The sequence below is a fragment of the Xenopus laevis genome, chromosome 7L (assembly GCF_017654675.1).
Source record: "Xenopus laevis strain J_2021 chromosome 7L, Xenopus_laevis_v10.1, whole genome shotgun sequence".
NCBI lineage: Eukaryota > Metazoa > Chordata > Amphibia > Anura > Pipidae > Xenopus > Xenopus laevis.
This window is the reverse complement of record NC_054383.1, coordinates 118,630,935-118,652,071: the sequence shown is the minus strand read 5'-3', so window position 1 is coordinate 118,652,071 and position 21,137 is coordinate 118,630,935.

Genomic DNA, 21,137 nt, shown 5'->3' with positions numbered 1-21,137 from the left:
AAAGTGAAAGTAATTATCTGCCCTGCCTCTATGCCTAAGGCATACAGGAGGGGCAGGCAATATTTGATTGACAGCTGAGATGTTTAAATGAGTTTACAACAGCTATGAATGCTTTAATAAAAATCAAAATTGTATTTCATGTTTAATTTGAAAAGGACTTTTTTTATACAGCTTTTTGTGTCTGGGTGACAGGTCCACTTTAAGGAGTGTTCCGGCACATGTGCGTGTTTACCAAAAAGCTCCAACAGCGCATGGGCGAAAGAGCTTAGTGTCGGTGGTCCACTAGCGAAAATATCAGAAGATACCACCGCTCAGCAACACTTTTCTTAATAGTGGACTATGTGGGGTGGAAGCGTGGAGGGGGGTGAATGGGGGCTAGTGGATGGGGATTCTCCTGCGGGGGGGGGTGTTTAGTTTTCCTTTAATAATAGGAACCTGCTTTTGTGTTGTGTTTGTATGAAAACCTTATATACACACAAGAAGATGTTTTATTCTTCTGAGATCACCACACACTGCAGGAAAACCCGCCAATACATTCAGCGAGACTTTTCTAAATAGTAGACTGTGCGAGGAGGGGGGCAAATGGGGACTAGAAGATGGGGACTCTCTTTGGGGGGTTTATTTCTCCTTTAATACCTTTCTAATATGTTCCTAATACCTTTCCAATATGTTGCACCTTTGAATGTATGAGGATCCAGTTAACAAATAAATAAATTTTACTGAAAATGTACTTTGCCTTAAATATTCTTAGCAAGCTTTGCAACTCTTTTTGCACATTGTGGAGTCAAATTAATTCTGCAGTTTTCTGCGGTTTTATACACCAGGTTATAAATACCAGCTTTATAGTTTACACCCACAGACACCTCCTTTGCATTTTGCACACAAAAGAAAAGCACACTCACTATATATATCTAACACAGCAAATTTACTGACCACATCCATTAGTGTGCCCAACCTGCAGTCTTTGCCTGGCATGTAAATATAGCCAGTAATGGCCCTTGCGTTTGACTGCCAACAGTTCTACTTGTTGGTTGCTGCCTCGTTGGCACCACAATGGCCTAAAGAAACACCCTAAATTTCCCTTAGCCTGGGAATAGGTTATATAGGTTCTGTTTAAGATCTGTCTAGGTTCTCATAACCTGTCCACCTATCAAATGCCTTTAGTCATTGGGCTACCTGGGTCCAGTCACCAGGTGTTTAAAGTGAAGCAACAGCAAGATACAGAACACATGTAACCAGTATGTAGTAGAAGAGAGAAAAATCTTAAGCAGATCCTTAGCAGCTGGAAATAATAAAACTGCATGGAGTGATTTGGGTAAAAAGAGAAGTCATGAGCAGGGAGTCTACAGTTATTCAAAGCCAACTGGCCTAATAACACACTGGGAGAGATGCTACACAGAAGCAGATAAATCACAATATTCATCTTTTAAAACTACATATAATTTTACTTCAAAATTACACAAAGCCAATTATAACGACCTTGCATGTCTTGCTTTTGACCTGGGATGCAGTTTGTGAGCTTTATAACATTGGATGACATTTTGATGATGTAAACGTCTTGAAAGTAATTATTTGTAATTGCAAGATATTCAATTATAGTTTGAAATACTATTCATCTTGTTGTTATTTGTTGCAGTACTAATTACCAACATGATTCTGAGGTTGAATCCATCTACAATTTAAAGAATATGTTTGGAAACAACATGGAGTGCACAAACTAAGTGTATTAACATCAAGTTGGTCGTTTCTTTGCTGCTGCTACTCTTCCCTCTTGCTTTTGAAACATTTTAGGTGGGATGTGCATCAATTCAGCCACACGAGCATTAGCAGGGTTGAGAACTAATGGTGGCTATCAGGCCTGGCTCATAACTGGCATTCCAATTTGTTCTACAGGGGTTCAGTTGGATTGAGGTCAGGGCTCTATGTAAGCCAGTCAAGTTTCCACTCCAACTTTCCATCCCAACAGCAAACCCATTCTACATATACCTTGCTTTGTGCATGGGGGCATTATTGTGCTGAAGCAATAAAACAAATTCCCCAAACATGAAATAGGAAGGACAGAAATGTCAAGGATGTTACTATACAGCAGGGGTGTCCAAACTTTTTTCACCAAGGGCCATATGCAGAAAAATACACAAACAGTCGGGCCACTCACTCGAGGTGAAGTACGTACGCCGTGCAGGTCCTCTCCTGCTGAGTTCACAGCAGCCATCTTCTCCCGAGCGATTTTATTCCAAGATTCAACAGCGTTTTCTGGCGCATGCACAGTAGAGGCATTTGCCGGTAAGGAGCTACTGCACATGCACCCAAAAGTCACGAAGTTTCCAAAAAAAGGAATAGGAAACTTTGTGACTTTCGGGTGTATGTGCAGTAGCTTTGTGCCAGCAAATGCCTCTACTGCGCATGCGCCAGAAAATGCAGCTGAATCCAATTGCTGCGGGCCAATTAAAAATGGATATCGGCCCGCATTTGGCCCGCAGGCAGTAGTTTGGAAACCCCTGCTGTACAGTGTAGCCTTAAGGTTTGCTAAACCAAGCCATGGAAAATAGTCCCAGGCATTCAGGCAGGTAGTGTTCAGCTGGCATCTGCCAAAATCAGCTTTTCAGTAAGACTTCCACATGGTTAAATGCTATTTATCACTTCAGAAGATGTGTTTCCACTTCTGCAGAGTCCAATGGCAGTGACCTTTAGGTTTAGTTGCTGATGCTTGGCTTTGCATATGGTGATGTTAGGTTTGTTTGACTCTCATCGCCCATAATAAAAACCCACATATCTTTTGAAAAGTTATTGTTTTGACATTGCATCCAGAGACGATTTGGAACATAGCAGCAAGTGTTCCAACTGGGGACATGCCATTTTAGACATAGTGTCTGGATACAAGCAAAAGATAGTTAAGGCAACTTTTTTTTAGTCATATGAAAAAGTTTGGAAACCCCTTTTAATTCTTTGGAGTTTTGTTTATCATTGGCTGAGCTTTCAAAGTAGCAACTTCCTTTTAATGTATAACATGCTTTATGGAAACGGTAGTATTTCAGAAGTGACATAATGTTTATTCGATTAACAGAAAATATGCAATATGCATCATAACAAAATTAGACAGGTGCATAAATGTGGGCACCCCAACAGAGATATTACACCAATACTTAGTTGAGCTCCTTTTGCAAATGTAACAGCCTCTAGACGCCTCCTATAGCCTTTGATGAGTGTCTGGATTCTGGATGGCAGTATTTTTGACCATTTGTCCATACAAAATCTCTCCAGTTTAGTTAAATTTGATGGCTGCCGAGTATGGACAGTCTGCTTCAAATCTTTCCATAGATTTTCCATGATATCATGACTGTGACAGCCATTCCAGAATATTGTACTTATCCCTCTGCATCAATGCCTTTGAAGATTTTTGAAGAAGTGTGTTTAGGGTCATTGTCTTGTTGGAATATCAAACTTCTGATGCTTGAACATTATCCTGAAGAATTTGTTGATATTGGGTTGAATTCATCCGACCCTCGAATGAGGGCCCCAGTCCCTGAACTAGCCACACATCCCCACAGCATAATGGAACCTCCACCAGATTTAACAGTAGGTAGCAGGTGTTTTTCTTTGAAAGCAGTGTTCTTCTTCCGCCATGCAAAGAGCTTTTTGTTATGACCAAATAACTAAATTTTTGTCTTATCAGTCAAAAGCACTTTGTTCCAAAATAACTGTGGCTTGTCTAAGTGAGGTTTTGCATACAACATGTAACTCTGTTTGTGGCGTGAGTGCAGAAAGGGCTTCTTTCTCATCACCCTGCCATACAGTTGTTCTTTATGCAAATTGCGCTGAATTGTAGAACGATGTACAGATACACCATCTGCAGCAAGATGTTCTTGCAGGTCATTGGAGGTGATCTTTGGGTTGTCTGTAACCATTCTCGCAATCCTCCGCATATGTCGTTTCTGTATTTTTCTTGGCCTGCCAAACCTGGGTTTTACAGCAGCTGTGCCCGTGGCCTTCCATTCCCTGATTACATTCCTTACAGTTGAAACTGACAGTTTAAACCTCTGAGAAAGCTTTTGTAGCCTTCCCCTAAACCATGATACTGAACAATCTTTGTTTTCAGATCTTTGGAGAGTTGCTTTGAGGATCCCATGCTGTCACTCTTCAGAGGAGAGTCAAACAGAAGCACAACTTGCAATTGGCCACCTTAAATACCTTTTCTCATGATTGGACACACCTGCCTATGAAGTTCACTGCAAACAAACTAATCCAACCAATTTGGTGTTGCCAGTAATCCGTATTGAGCAGTTACATGCATTCAAATTAGCAAAATTTACAAGGGTACCCAAATTTTTCACATTTGATTTAATTTCATACAACTGAATACTGCTGCACTAAAAATCTTTGTTCAGAAATCACCACAGTACTTAGATGTTCCTGGGAAATGAAAGACATACCACTGTTATCTTTTTTGTTGAAAGTGGAGTAAATTATTATGCAGGCTGAGAGCGGTTCCCAGACTTTTTCAAATGACTGCAGATTATTATAGAATTTAGGTAAAACTTGCTGCCATTTTTGTTTAGGTTATAATGTGTTAGAGTCAGGACAGGAACTAAGGGTAGGCAGATCAGGCAGATGCCTCAGGCACAACAATTGGGGGTTATTAGTGGTTCCCTGATTCGGTATGTTCCACAAAAACTAACGAGGTATTTTTTCTATTTTGTTCTCCATAAAAAATATTTTAAAAAAACTCTTCCTTTCTTCCTTGCATCATTGCTATAAATACTTTCTACATAGTAAAGGTGTGTAATGAGAATCTAAGGTCTCGAACTATGGCTTTGTCATGTAGTTTTGTAGTTTAGAAACTGAACTACATGACCGAACCATAGCAAGGGCTCTGGCGTTCCAGATATTTGGCAAGCTAGTCTTCTCGCTTAACATTATGAAACCACCATTTAGTATTTAGGGAGAGCTGTGTAAATAAGTGTACATTTCAGAGAATGCTGCCCCTTGTCGAGTTCAATTGGCAAAAAAATAAAATAACCTTAAATATCATGTCCCAGTAGCTGTACATATTTGTGGCTTTAGTGTCAGATGTATAAAGAGCCTCATAAACAAGTGATTTGTTGGTTTAGATGGTTCTGGGTAAAGAGTATAAATAAATAGAAAAATGGCCATTGAGTAATTTGTGGAAAATAGAAACATTTCATTTACTAAGACATTAAAACATTTTGGATGCAAGAGCCTTTCATTTAATTTGGATAGTTTCTACTTGGCCCATAGCAAGGTTATACATTTATGACTCTTGTCCAAGCAATCAACTTGCTATTGTGCCAAAAGAAGCAAATAAGATCTGACACCAAATATTACTTTAAAGGGATACTGTCATCGGAAAACATGTTTTTTTTTTCAAAACACATCAGTTAATAGTGCAGCTCCAGCAGAATTCTGCACTGAAATCCATTTTTCAAAAGAGCAAAGAATTTTTTTTATATTCAATTTTGAAATCTGACATGGGGCTAGACATATTGTCAGTTTCCCAGCTGCCTCCAGACAAGTTTGTCCATTTGGGTAGCACAAAGTAGTGGGTGGGTGACAGGTTACAGTCTGGAGCTGCATCAGGATGAATGATTAATTACTATCCGGGAGACTCCCTAAAACAATAGTACAACATCCCATTATAAACTTAGTGAGGTCTAAAAAAAACCCTGCCTTGAAACCGAATCCAAAAATCTGTCCCCTGTAGATTTCTACCTTACAATGTCATCTAATGCTGGTGGTAAGTGGAAAGATAGCTTGCTCCTTGTGAAGCACTGAAAAGGCAGTAGCCAATATATATTTAATTGTATGTTGTTCATAGAATATTAAAAAAAATTATTTGTTATGGGAAAGTGTTGTAGATTTAGCTGTGTTTTTATAAAAACCCAGCTATTGCTGGGGGGGTCTATATGTTCAAGGTATTGGAAAAATGCAAAAGATGTGATATATTACAGGAATTTCACAGACATATATATAGGTACGGGAAACCCAAAACCCGTTATCCAGAAAGCTCCGAATTACGGAATGGCCATTTCCCATAGACTCAATTTTATCCAAATAATCCACATTTTTAAAAATGATTTACTTTTTCTCTGTAATAATAAAACAGTACCTTTTACTTGATCCCAACTAAGATATAATTAATCCTTATTGGAAGAAAATACAGCCTATTGGGTTTATTTAGTGTTTAAATGATGTTCTAGTAGACTTAAGGTATAAAGATCCAAATAACGGAAAGATCCGTTATCCAGAAAACCCCAAGTCCTGAGCGTTCTAGATAACAGGTCCCATACCTGTATTTTGATTGATTTCCCTTAGTGTGAATATCTTTTCCTAATCTTTCACCTTGGTTGACTGAATTTGGTGCAAGCTTAGACGTTTTTGACCAATGGAATAAACTACTTTGCAACTGCTCAAAGCTGGAGAAGACTTTCTGGAGAAATACTTTTGATAGTTAGCCAGATTCTAATTCTTTGATTCTAGAGAAAGTGATGAAAAACATTTTCTAAATGTGAAAAAGACTAAAGCAGTGTGGAAAACATCAAGTTTTATCAGGATAGACTATACAACCTCTTGATAAATCTGCCCCTAGTCTTCTGTTAGGCATTATGAATTTCAGCTTACTTGTCTAAAATTGTTATATGTCCTTAATAGTTGGAGGCATTGCCCTACACAAACACTTCTCAGTACGTAGGTCAATGAAACCACATAAATTGTTCCCAGGCATAAAACCAAATATTTGTCTCAATTCCCTGGTGATTTTCTTTCAGTTCAATGCACATGCAATGATAGTTTTCTTTACACACTTGGTTAAAAGGAAAGTGACATTAATGCCTAAGTATTTCATTTCTCTTGCCTTTATGCCAAACTTCTAAATCAAGTTAAATTGTTTTCATAGTAAGGAATGATAGTTCTTAATCTTTGACTGGTTAACCGCTGCTGCTTCAGTTTTGGTGGTACCGGGGGTCCATGTTTGTTGAGTTCGCTGAATTCATTTGGAAGGAGACGAAAAGAATATCACCTGAATACCAGTATAGTTATATTCCTCTATCCCGCCCATCATATGTCTTAGGGTAATCACAAATAAACTGAAGAACAGGTATGGGACCTGTTATCCAGAATGCACGGGACCTGGGGTTTTCCGGATAATAGATCTTTCCTTAATTTGGGTCTACATACCTTAAGTCTACTAGAAATTTGTATAAACATTAAATAAACATTAGCAAACATTAAATAGGCTCTGTTTGTCTCCAATAAGGATTCATTATATCTTAGTTGGGATCAAGTACAAGTCAAGGAATACAGGTATGGGACCTGTTATCCAGAATGCTTTAGGCCTGGGGTTTTTACGGATAATGGATCTTTCAGTAATTTGGATCTTCATACCTTAAGTCTACTAGATAATCATTTAAACATTAAAAAAACCCAATAGGATGGTTTTGCTTCCAATAAGGATTCTTTGGGGTATATTTATCAAAGAGTGAAGTTAATAGTGAAGTTCCGCCACTAGAGTGAAATTCCGCCACTCTCCATTCATTTCTATGGGATTTTTATAGGCGTATTTATCGGAGGGTGAACTTTCACTTTCACCCATTGATAAATACGCCTTTCAAAATCCCATAGAAATGAATTGAGAGCTGCGGAATTTCATTCTAGTGGTGGAACTTCACTCTTTGATAAATTTACCCCATTATATCTTAGCTGGGATCAAGTACAAGTCAAGGAATACAGTTATGGGACCTGTTATCCAGAATGGCCGGGACCTGGGGCATTCTGGATAAGGGACCTTTCCGTAATTTGGATTTCCATACCTTAAGGGGCACATGTACTAAGGGTCGAATATTGAGGGATTTTCCTTTGATCAAAAAAAGCTTATATGGAAGGTCCCCATAGGCTAACATTGTAGCTTGGTAGGTTTAAAGTACCAAAGTAGGTAGTCTAAGTTTTTTTTTAAAGACACAGTACTTCGAATATCGAATGGTCGAATAGTCAAACGATTTTTAGTTCGAATTCGATTCAAAGTCGTAGTCGAAGGTCGAAGTAGCCTATTCGATGGTCAAAGTACCCCAAAAATTCAAAGTTTTTTTACTTCGAATCCTTCACTCGAGCTTAGTAAATGTGCCCCTAAGTCTACTTAAAAAAAATTAAACATTAAATAAATCCAATAGGCAGGTGTTGCTTCCAATAACAAATAATTATACATAATCTTTGTTTGGATTACTGTTTTATTATTACAGACAAAAATTTTAAGTATTTGATTAAAATGTCTATGGGAGATGGCCTTTCCATAATTCGGAGCTTTCTGGATAACGGGTTTCCGGATAATGGATCTCATACCTGCACAATGAAGTCTTCTGTTCAATATTCATATTTTTTTATTTATTCTTGGCCACATGAAAAGATTGTGACAATCGTTTCCATTATCCATGCAATCCATACTGATCAGACATGATCAGTATGAATATAGACATGTCCATATGAATACAGACATGACGCTATTGTAGTGATTCAAAAAGCAGGTAACACCACCAAAGTACACATTTTTTACTTACATTAATGCATTATGGGGCTGATTTACTAACTAGGCCCCAATGCAGTAACCAGTACATATATTTTTTCCTTGTTCTAGATAAAAGTGAGCAGTGTCTGACTGGCCCACCGGGATACCAGGAAAACTCCCAGAGGGCCCAAGTGTCAGTCTATTTTATGGCTTTTCCCTAATTCTATGAGAACAAAGAGGCTAAATAGATGGAACAATAGATTACAGTATGTAAAGAAAAGAGACTATGAGAATAGAGGTTGAGTTTGGAGAGAAAAGAGTAATAGTTTTGAGAGTGGGCCCCTGGTCTAAGGTTTGTTGGTGGGCCCCTGGTGTCCCAGTCCGACACTGACCGCGAGTTATATAAAAGGATATATATATATATATATATATATATATATATATATATATATATATATATATATATATATATATATATATATATATATATATATATATAAGCAAAGCCCTTTAATGTGATACAGTATCTACTGCCCTATAAGCATGGTCTTGCCCTAGGTTTTGAAGAAGTCCCAATATTTACCTTGGGTACAAGATCTCTGAGGAAACTATTATAAATGTTACAGACACACATGTTACATTTGACTTGTTTACAATGTTCATAGAATCAATGAATGAGCACAGAGCAGGGTGAAAGTGTACAAAATGGGTACAAGCTGCCATCTATGCAAGTAGGAGAATTATCACAGATCTCCATAACAGAGCATAGAGACCTGAATTTTCCCTGTGAATACTGTGCTACCTGCATTTTGCAGTGCTGTATTCATGAAGGGCAGGCAAGGGGAGGCATGTAGGCAATCCCTCCTCTTGTCTCCTACACATAACCAGCAAATCATTATTGTACCTTTTTAGGCAATGGGCGTTTAAATGTGACAGGTGTAAAGTAGAACTGGGCCAAATAGTATTGGCATCCAAGTTGCACAAACAACTGGCTCCCAAACTATTGCACTTGAGGCTAGGGATGCACTGAATATTTACTGGATTCAGTTTGGGATTCAGCCTTTTTCAGCACAGTTCGGCTGAATCCAAGAGCCTGGCTGAACTAAATCCAAACTATGTGACTTAAGGTCATGTATTTAAAGGGATACTGTCATGGGAAAACATGTTTTTTTTCCCAAAACTCATCAGTTAATAGTGCTGCTCCAACAGACTTCTGAAGTGAAATCCGTTTTTCAAAAGAGCAAACAGATTTTTTAATATTTAATTTTGAAATTTGACATGGGGCTAGACATATTGTCAGTCAGTCATGTGATTTATACGCTGATAAACTTCAGTCACTCTTTACTGCTGTACTGCAAGTGGGAGTGATATCACCCCCTCCCCAGCAGCCTAACAACAGACAATGGGAAGGTAACCAGATAGCAGCTCCCTGACAAAAGAGAACAGCTGGCTGGTAGATCTAAGAACAACAATCAATAGTACAAATCCATGTCCCACTGTGACTCCTTCAGTTAAATTGAGTAGGAGAAACAACAGCCTGCCAGAAAGCAGTTCCATAGTGCAGCACTGGCTGTGTCTGAAAGCACATGACCAGGCAAAATGACCTGAGATGGAGCCTACACACCAATATTACAACTAAAAAAAATACACTTGTTGGTTCAGGAATAAAATTTTACATGTTAGAGTGAATTATTTGAAGTATAAACAGTGTAATTTAGAAATAAAAACTACACCATAAAAATGAAACATTCCCTTTAAGGGGCACAAAAAAACCCTTCTGTCCCCTAATTTGCATACGTAGGCAACAAACTAATTTGGAGATTCCCTATCACATCACATTATAAAACACCTGGGTTGCACCAGGATGCCACAATACCAAAGGATCACCCATGGATTATTCCCATATCTGGCCAAAATTTGGCCAGATCTCGATCAGGCAGGTTAAAAAATCCAGTCGGAAGGCATCGCCAATCCTGTTGCACGGACATATATTTTCTGACTTTGGTGTATTATTGGAAGCCAGCGCCAAGCTTTTCGTGCCACAAAATATTTGTTCTGATGGTAAATTATCGTGCCAGCTGCACATAGGTGACCCAGCACCCCAGTCCATCACTAAAACAATTTAACCTATTTCTAGCTAAGTCTACATTGATGTGCCATGGATTATTGTTACTTATAAATTATTATTAGCCTATTTTATGTACTACTATATATACACTGAATATGTCAGATGTTGAAAGACTAACAGTAATTGAGTGTACTATATTTCTATAACAGACTTTGCAAAAAAAATTATGCTTTTGTGTGCAAATGACTTATGATTCATAATTGTAAACTGACATTTTCCTTGAAAAGCACCCGAGACCACAATCATTTTCATATGTACGAGCACTGGCTGCTTCACTTTCTACACTTTAAGGCCCCAAACAAACATCAAACAAGAGTGACCAAAGAACTGCATCAGTGATGACTCAACTTATCAACAGTGGGAGTATGATAAATTCATCCTCCAACCCTTTAATGATTATTTGGGGACCATTCTTTAAACCTAACCAGTACTTTCCATGCATGAACAGGAAGACATTGATCTACTGGTTTCCACCTCTATACCTGCTGGCTTGGAGGCCAATATTAGACTTTTGTTCCCACTACTAAATATAACACACACCTCTGCTTCTGCACTTCAGGTTCCGTGCCCTTAACTCAAACCTCAACCCGCACAAGACTGTAAAATTATACATTTTCCTTGAAAAACAGCATGTCTGACTATATTCAAGTTAATTCTTAGTAAAATGTCCCACACAGGAAGTTGATTTCAGAAGCCACAGCACAAAATGTAATTTTCTTTTATATATTTTTAAAGTTGATATTTTCTCTACAAAACCGTGTAGGCATATGAACGCGTAACTGGTTTTTAGGGTAGGGCAGAAATTGCATTAGTTTTGGGAGGGGGGTGGTACTGAACAGCATCCAAGCAGGAGCACCAGTTCCCTTGTATGGTGCAGAATATTGGGTACGACTGTTTCCACTGGATCGTGGTAGAAACAATTACAGGATATGCTGTAAAAAATGTACATTGATTGTCTATACCACAATCCCACAAACAGAATTTCATTGCCTTATACTACATCTATCCAGCTATACCCCTGACTTTTTGTATTTGCCCCTCACATTTCTGAAAGCACGTTTAGCTCTAAGGAGAAGTGGTCATAATACTAAAGACTAAATACTAAACAATAAAGGGGGCTGATCCCGATGACTAATGCAGAATGTATCAGAACTATATTCTATACAAATAAATAAATAAGATGAATAATATCAGGAGTTCCTTGTTTGAGTGGGTGCCCATACTGCAAGCGGTCACAAGAGGAATGCAAGACCAGGCCTGGGGCTTTGAGTTGCACCCCTATCTGAAAAATGTTTTATTTACATGAATTCATTTTGCATTTTAAAGGAGAATGAAAGGCTGTATTTACTTGGGGGTGCCAAAAGTTAGGCACCCTCAAGTGATTGTACATACTTACCTGAAACCCGGGCCGGTTCTCCTATCAGTAGAAAACTACACCGGTCCGGGGGTTCCAGCGAGCACCGCGGAGCAATCATCTTCTGGCTTCCTGCTTCTTTGCAAAGCTGATCGCTCGGTGGTGCTCGCTGGAAGAACCCCTGGACTGGTGCAGTTTTCTGCTGATAGGAGCACCGGCCTGGGGTTTCAGGTAACTATATACAATCACTTGGGGGTGCCTAACATTTGGCATCCCCAAGTAAATAGGACTTTCCATCACCTTTAAGTGAATAGAATCAAAAGTGAGTGTAATACACACCAGGAGGGCACTAAAGAGTTCCAAAGCAAAGCAGCATTGGCTCTTACTCACTCCAAATCGTAATTTGATTAAGAGGCCCACATAACACAGAAACCCCTAATATACCCATCACAGTTACCGGTTTCTTCAAAAAGTATGAATAAATGCCATTTTCTATGCTGAAATCCAGTTCTTCTCTTTCTGCATCATTTGAAATCCTGGCAGGTAAGGAGGGACTAAACACTGATGTTACAAATTGTAACAACTTCTCCACAGTTTACAGACAGCATGCAGGAACTACATAACCCACAATGCATTGCACTCTGATGTTCTGTTCCTTATTGAAATCACATGTGCAGGGAATTGTGGAGTTTGGAGGATGCAGACTAAGGACAGATGGCTGCTGAAACTGTAGACAGCCAGCTCAGCAAGGTAGTCGGAGTAGGGTTGCCACCTACCCGGTTTTGACCCAGACAGCCCAGTTTTTTGAAGGGCTGCCTAGGTCAAAACTGCCTGCCAATTTGGAAAACCTGGCAGGATTACCTATACCGGGCCAACTGGCGCCTCTTAGCCCCACCCCGTCACTGTCCTGTCCCCGCCGCATCACCCTGCAAAAGGTGGCAACGCTAAGGGGGAAATTTACTTAACGGCGAAGTGGCTAACGCTGGTGAAAATTCTCCAGCGTGACGTCATTTCGGCACTTTGCCGATTTACTAACAGTTGCTGGCGTAATTTTACCTGCGAAGGAGATAGATTCTGGCGCAACTTCGCACTCGAACGCCAGGTGAACTTTCACTCTGGCGAAAGAGCGTTACTATTAGGGATGGGCGAATTTTTTCACCTTGTTTCGCCGAAAAAATTACGCCCATAGACTTGTATGGCTTTGTGCGTCAAAATAAAAAGACGCGCGTCAAAACAATTTCTCTGCGCGACAACATTTTTTTGACGCCGGTGGCGAATTTTTGGCGAAGCGAAACGGGTAAAATTCGCCCATCCCTAGTTACTATGCAAATTCACTACGTTTTTGATATATATGACCGTTACTTCTAATTTTCAACAAAATTTCAAGTAAGTCCTCTCTACTTTATTGCACTTCGCCTGGTCTGAGGTGGCGAAGGCAAGTCTGATTCTATGTGACATAGTAAAGGTTAAGTAAATATTAAAAAAGGTGTTTCCAAATTGGGGATGTGCCCTTTAGGGGATCCTGAAGAGTTATACAACCATTGTAAGGGCTCTTACTCACTGGCGTTCTGACCTGCGCTCCCCTGCGTTCCGTTTTTTGGCGTTCAGCCGCAGGGGAGCGCAGGAATAGACGCATGTCATTATTTCAAATGGGGCTGTTCTCACTCAGGCGCTTGTAGGCGCCGAACGCAGGAAAAATGCAGCATGTTGCATCTCAACCTGCGTTCGGAGCCTACACGCGCCTGAGTGAGTACAGCCCCATTTGAAATAATGACATGCGTCTATTCCTGCGCTCCCCTGCGGCTGAACGCCAAAAAACGGAACGCAGGGGAGCGCAGGTCAGAACGCCAGTGCGTAAGAGCCCTAAGTTTGTTTTCTCATACTGGTAACAACTGTTCATGATCTGAAATGTGGATGACCACAACAGTAGGAGTTAACATCCAAAATATGTGAAAGGCTCTTAGAAAATTTATATCAAATGTGAAAGGCTTGAGAAGAAACTCTTTAGACTTTAGGGGGGTTATTTATTAAAATGCTAATTTATATCATATTTTATTAAAAAAAAAACACAACCAAACTCCCAGATTAATCGGATCGTGGAAGAACTTGATAAAATCAAGGGGAAACCCGAATTCGTCAGATTTTTGTTTTTTTCCCCCATATCGCTCGATTTTTTCATGTTTTTCCAAAAACACCCCGATAAAATCTGATTTTTGGTCTAAACTCAGAGCAGACCACAAAAACTTCAAATTGAGATAGGTGTCTCTCCTATTGATTTATACAGGACATTGACAGGTCTGAGTTGGAGGATTTTCAGATTATGGCTATTTGCATCACCGGGGTATAATAAATCTCGAAAAATTTAAGTTTTATTTTTCCACGAAAAATTAGAGTTTTTGCCCCAAAAAGCCTGACCAGATAAATTCGAGGTGTAGTAAATAGTTGTCAAATACTATGTGCAAGACACAATCCACCGTGTTCTTCATCGTTTGTGTGCTCTTTACTTACCGCCTGCCTTTGGCACTCTATGTTAATCATCAGCAGAAAAACTTCAGTAGTGTGCTGAACAGCCCCATGAGCGTTTCTCCTCCAAAATCACAGTGTGGACACTGACAGGTTTTTCCCATAGTATAACTTGTCACTCTAATTAAATCACCATTTATTTTAACTAAAAAACATTCACTTTTTTATTGCTTGTGTCAGGAAACCCTTGTGCCAATGCTGTGTCTGTCTTGTCATTTTGCAGGTGGTGTTGACATATTTTACATGTCTGAAAGGTCCAAAAAGTAAAATGGCACCAGCATAACCATAGGAAAATCGCATTAAAAATGTGCTTATAGCCAAGTCTGAAAATGTTATTTCCCACTCAACATCTTCCCCCCAATGTCACAGTGAAAGATTGAGGTGGTAAGAGGTAGATTTATCACTGGTCCCCATTTACCGATGCTGGAATAGAGATTTGCCCATGTCCTAAACCCACAATTGCAATTAGGCTTAAGGATTTGGAGGGGGGGGGGTTAGAGCACTGCAATTGAGTTCTAATCAGGGACAATACTACACTTTCAGCGTAAGCACTTTCGCTGCATGTGTATCCCTTTCCTGCTACTGAAGGAAATCCTGCACAGATTTCCACTTTTGGTGCTACTGTAGTCCTGTGTTTCCGCTACAGGAGAGAGAAGATACTGACATTCCTCCACTCAGGGTCAGGACAGACTGGGTTGCTCTGGGAACTCCTCTATTATTAATGGAATAAAGGTTGATAAACTGCATACATACAGGAGCAAGTTCACATAATAATGCAGATTGTTTAGTTTAGTTTAGTTGCTGGGGGATACACTCGTCTGTGGCAGTTTCTTCAGAGCCCTGAGAAGGACTTCCTTTTGCTTTCCATGCCCTGAAAAGAGCTTGCTTTGTTTTTCAGAGCCCTGACAAGGACCCACTTTCCTTCTGCACCCTAAACACAGCACCCTTCTCTGCCACGGGGTTCCCTACTGATTATTCACACTCAATGTCTGCCATCTTACTGCAGCTCCTCCTCTCTCTCTCTCTCTGCTTCTCTTCAGCACTTCCTCTGCAGGTCTTCCTTCCTGGCAGCCCCCCTGTGAACTAACAGGAAGGAAGGCCTGAAGAGGAATAGTGGAATCCTTGCCAAGTTGGTGGTTTTCAAGCCACATTAGGCTACTAATTTAAAGCTCAGGCAGGTTTTGAAAGTACAAACTGGCCAAGGTACGGATTTGGGCTACTTTTTGGGCCTTTGACTGGTTTGTACTTTGGAAACCAGCTAAAGTTTTTTCTTGCCCTAATGTGCCAAGCCAATGCATGTTGGGTAATGTCGTTTTTGTTTAACAAAAACTGCCAAGTTTAATGTAAGACTACAATACCCAGCATGCAATGGGACTGACTTGTGAAGTCGGGAGTTACCAGATTTTGGGCTCTGTACCCCAATCTCCCATCCCTCGTAAGCATTCTCGCATTTTCCAGTGACTTTCCTCAATTTCAGACAATTTTGGGGCAAAAAACAGCTGGTCACCAAAATGTCTAGAGGTTGAACTGTTTTACCAACATTTATTGAAATTGTGTACGAATTAGGGCCTTATATTACCTCCTGGGCCCCCCTCTGTAGTTATGCCCTTGGTGACAGGTGAATCTGTCCCATTTTGCTTCATGGAAAAATATGCAAAACAGTGAAAATTTGAAAAAAGCTTATTTTCAGATGTATTCATTTATTTTTTTGACTTTTTTTTTCACTGCACATTTTGTGCTGTTTTTGGGCTACTTTTCAACTGCCTCTTGGCTAGTTTTTGGCTGGTTTTGTAGCTGACGTTGGCTGGTTTTGAAAATTAGACCTGGCAACCTTGCCCTCAATATTTAGAAATAAACAGAGAATCTGGGACAAGTATCCCCAGCCTCCCTACATATGTTTATAAAGAAAGTTGTAGGGCTCAGTAACTAGTTAAAGTCTCTAAAGTAACTGAAAAATGTAAATGTTTAGTAAAATAAATATTTTGATTATTTGGCTAGATTAGGCAGATTCATTCATTAATAAAAGGCTTGTGCAAGTACAGTCTGTCACATTGTGATGGCTTAGAGCAAAGAATGTTGTACTATTATTTATAAGATATAGCAGCCTGCACGCATGGGAATCCAGTTCTTGAGCAATGATGCAAAAACAAGGTGTTATTTTTACACCTTTAGCTGCTACACAAGGAACTCCAACCAGCTGTCTGTAATCACAGAGCCCAGTAAGAAAAATGGGGCAGTCAAGTTATATATATAGGTAATATGGGCTGTTATTGGAAACTCACTATGCAGAAAGCTCCGAATTACAGAAAGGTCGACTCCCATAGACTCCATTTTAATCAAATAATCCAAATTTTTAAAAATGATTTCCTTTTTCTCTGTAATAATAAAACAGTATCTTGTACTTGATCCCAACTAAGATCGAATGAATCTTCTTTTGGGTTTAATTAATGTTTGATTTAGTTTTTAGTAGGCATAAGGAATAGAGATACAAATTACCCAAACATTCAGGATAACAGGTCTCATACCTGTATATATATCTGTCTGTCTATCTATCTATGAAGGCCTGCCAAATTTGTCAGTACATTATTATATTATTATCCATTTTATTATAATACCATATAATATTTCAATCTGAACCTGTATTAGACATTCAGATTGCATATAGTTGGTGTTTAAAATTCTAATAAAAAAAAAAAAAAAGGAAAGGACGGGTTCATGGGCTCCTCATGAAAGTGGCCGTAGCGTGTATGTCGGTGTGATGGGCAGGCCCAGATTTATGGTAAGACCAAAGCCACACTTCAATCTGCGCTTATCCGAAGCACTATGCACTATGAACTCTGTCCCCATGCTCCACTGTAGATAAAAAGGTTGTGCATGCGTTTTATCCGAGGGGAGGGGGCGACGGAGGACGCCGAGCAGAAATCCGGCCCTGGTGATAGGGACCTTAGATTGTAAGCTCCACTGCAACAGGGACTGATGGGAATGATGTAGAACAGGAGTGCCCATACTTTACTAATGAAAGGTCTACTTTTTTGATCCCAATATGATCTAGATCCATAAAAGTATTGTTAGCATTCTGTTCCATGGAAAATATTACTTAAATACAGATTTTTGGGAAAATATACATTGCTATATTTAACAAACAACTATTTATTATGTAATCTTAATGTAATAAATATCTGAATGAAAAGCATGAAACAGGAGGGTTGCTTGTTTACAGTGTCTTGAGATCTACTGATCACCAGCTAAAGGTCTACTGGTAGATCCCGATCCCGATCTACCTTTTGGGCACCCCTGATGCAGAACCTCTGTAAAAGCGATGCGCAACAATACTTTGCCCAAACGCTGCTGTCTTGCAATCCTAACATTAATACCCTTTATCAAGGGTTAAAGCATGCTGAGAGCTATATAGCAGTTGTTCCAGGGCGCATCCTTCCAGAAGCCTGACTTATCTGTGTACGTCAGCCTCCTTGCACTTTGTCCCTACAATTGCAGCAGGACTTTAAACGGCAGTATGACCACCCTCCTTATAACTGAATCACCGCGCAGACTATTTGCACTGACATGTGGGATGAAAGATCTCTAGGCAACTGCCAGGAGTCAGCAGACATGCTGAATATGGTAATTTTTCAGCAAAATGAGATTGTCTGTAATACAGGCGAGGGTTAGGACAGGATTTGTGTTGCAATACTGTCATTCATTGCTTACTGAGCATTTTACTGAGGCAGCGCAGACTAAAACAAACAGTGTAGCCTCTAAAGCTGACCATAGACACAAAGATCTGATCGTACGAATCGAGGATTCGTACGATTTTCAGACCATGTGTGGAGAGTCTCGACATTTTTGTCCCGCGGAGATCGGTCGTTTGGTCTATCGGACAGGTTAGAAAATTTCTGTCGGCTGCGGGTAATATCTCTGCGTGTATTGCCGATCGTACGATTTTCAGTGGGAGACTGTCACTAGTGTTGTCAGACATAAGTATCGTACTGCTGATTGCTGTCAGGGGCAGAACATTGGGTGATCTGTTCTTATTTGATCGGAATGGTAAAGACTTTGATCTGAATAGTTAGTGGAGGGTAGGGAGATGGGAAAGTCCGATCGTACGTTGATTCGTACGATCGGATCTTTGCGTCTATGGCCAGCTTTAGTAGACTGTGGTACCATTGCTTTTCCCTTCTGCACTGCCATAGGTTTCGGTACTTCAAGGCCATAATAGAGCCTGATATCTTCTACATGTATGAGATCCGTTATCCAAAAAACAGTTATCCACAAAGCTCCAAATTAGGGGAAGGTCATCTCCCATAGACACCATTATAATCAAAGAATTCAAATGTATAAAAAAGATTTCCTTTTTCTCTGTAATAATAAAACAGTAGCTTGTACTTGATCCCAACTAAGATATAATTCATCCTTGTAGACGAAAAAATGTCGGAACTCTCCACACATGGTCCGAAAATCGTACGAATCCACGATTCGTACGATCGGGTCTTTGCGTCTATGGCCAGCTTAAAAAGTGCATTTTATTATCACAGGGAAAGTAGCAGATGTGGAATTCAATTGGATATGGTGGGAAGCTGAGTTGGCAGACAGTCTATACAGAGACATGAAACAGAGAAGGGAAGAATTACAGGCGCGGGTTCTGTCTGGAAAGAGGAGTCATAAATTCAGCTCTGTATTTGTTATGGGGAAGGTCAGACAGAAGTGGTTATTAGTATTGATTCAAAAGCATTGCTGATAATGTAGAGCAGAGGTTCTCCAAATACAGAGCTGTGGGGGGGGGGAGGGGGCGGCTTAAATGTTATTTAGAATGGATTTTGGGGGCAAAAGTCTTTTTGCTGTCTTACAACTCAAGGGTGACTACTCCAAGCATATTTTCTTAAATCTATCTATACTTTTTTATGCTTTTTTAGGAGGGGCTGACCAGATGTTGGACCTCAAAGGGGGGTGGGAGTTTCAAGTAAAACATTCTGAAAGTTTAAATTTGGTGTATGTGAGCGGTCACATCTCTTACAAAGCCTCTCTACTTCATGGTAAAGAGAAACAAGTGCCCCCTGCAGCTCAGCAAAGTGTATCCCAGTGACAGACCTCACTCATCGCATAGTTTATTCAATGGATGGGTTTCCTAAACAACATGTATTCACTGAGGGGATGAATGAGGGGGTGCGGGAGTAGACCGAGAGTGAAGCAATACATGGGTGGGGTGAAGGAGGGGTGCTGCACTGAATCAGGCAATGAGTGAAGCAATGCTTTGGGGTTGAATGAGAAAGTGCTGCAGTAAGTGAAGTAATACACAGGGGGTGAATGAGGGGTGCCGCAGTAAGTCAGACAGTAAGTGAAGTAATACTCAGGGGGTGAATGAGGGGTGCCGCAGTAAGTCAGACAGTAAGTGAAGTAATACTCAGGGGATGAATGAGGGGTGCCGCAGTAAGTCAGACAGTAAGTGAAGTAATACTCAGGGGATGAATGAGGGGTGCCGCAGTAAGTCAGACAGTAAGTGAAGTAATACTCAGGGGATGAATGAGGGGTGCCGCAGTAAGTCAGACAGTAAGTGAAGTAATACTCAGGGGGTGAATGAGGGGTGCCGCAGTAAGTCAGACAGTAAGTGTAGTAATACTCAGGGGGTGAATGAGGGGTGCCGCAGTAAGTCAGACAGTAAGTGAAGTAAAACTCAGGGGGTGAACGAGGGGTGCCGCAGTAAGTCAGACAGTAAGTGAAGTAATACTCAGGGGGTGAACGAGGGGTGCCGCAGTAAGTCAGACAGTAAGTGAAGTAATACTCAGGGGGTGAATGAGGGGTGCCGCAGTAAGTCAGACAGTAAGTGTAGTAATACTCAGGGGGTGAATGAGGGGTGCCGCAGTAAGTCAGACAGTAAGTGAAGTAAAACTCAGGGGGTGAACTAGGGGTGTCGCAGTAAGTCAGACAGTAAGTGAAGTAATACTCAGGGGGTGAACGAGGGGTGCCGCAGTAAGTCAGTCAGACAGTAAGTGAAGTAATACTCAGGGGGTGAATGAGGGGTGCCGCAGTAAGTCAGACAGTAAGTGAAGTAATACTCAGGGGGTGAATGAGGGGTGCCGCAGTAAGTCAGACAGTAAGTGAAGTAATACTCAGAGGGATAAATAAGGGAATGCTGGAACCAGAAAGCTAATAATTTGACCTTCAAGCAAAAAAAATGAAGACCAACTGAAATTGCCTGTTTATAATTTACTACTAGTACAATTGTGAATTGTGTCAATATATAAAGTCTGTCCTGTCCCCCTAGGGTCCAGTGGGGCTTATTAACTAACACTAGGCAAATTTGGAATAAGGAACAACTTACAATCTGTCTCTTTACTAGAATTCCTCCTTATTCTCCCATTATCTGAGCCGAGGTCACATCAAAGGGAAAGTGGATGTTTGCTTTACAGTCTGGTGAGCAGAGTTCTTTTCCTTACCCAGTCAGGTGATTGTTCTTAATGGGACCTGTTATCCAGAATGCTCAAGACCTGGGGTTTTCTGGATAAGGAGTCTTCTTTCCGTAATTTAGATCATACCTTAAGTCTACTAGAAAATCATTTATATATTAAATTAACTCAATAGGCTTGGTTTGCTTCCAATAAGAATTACTTATATCTTAGTTTGGA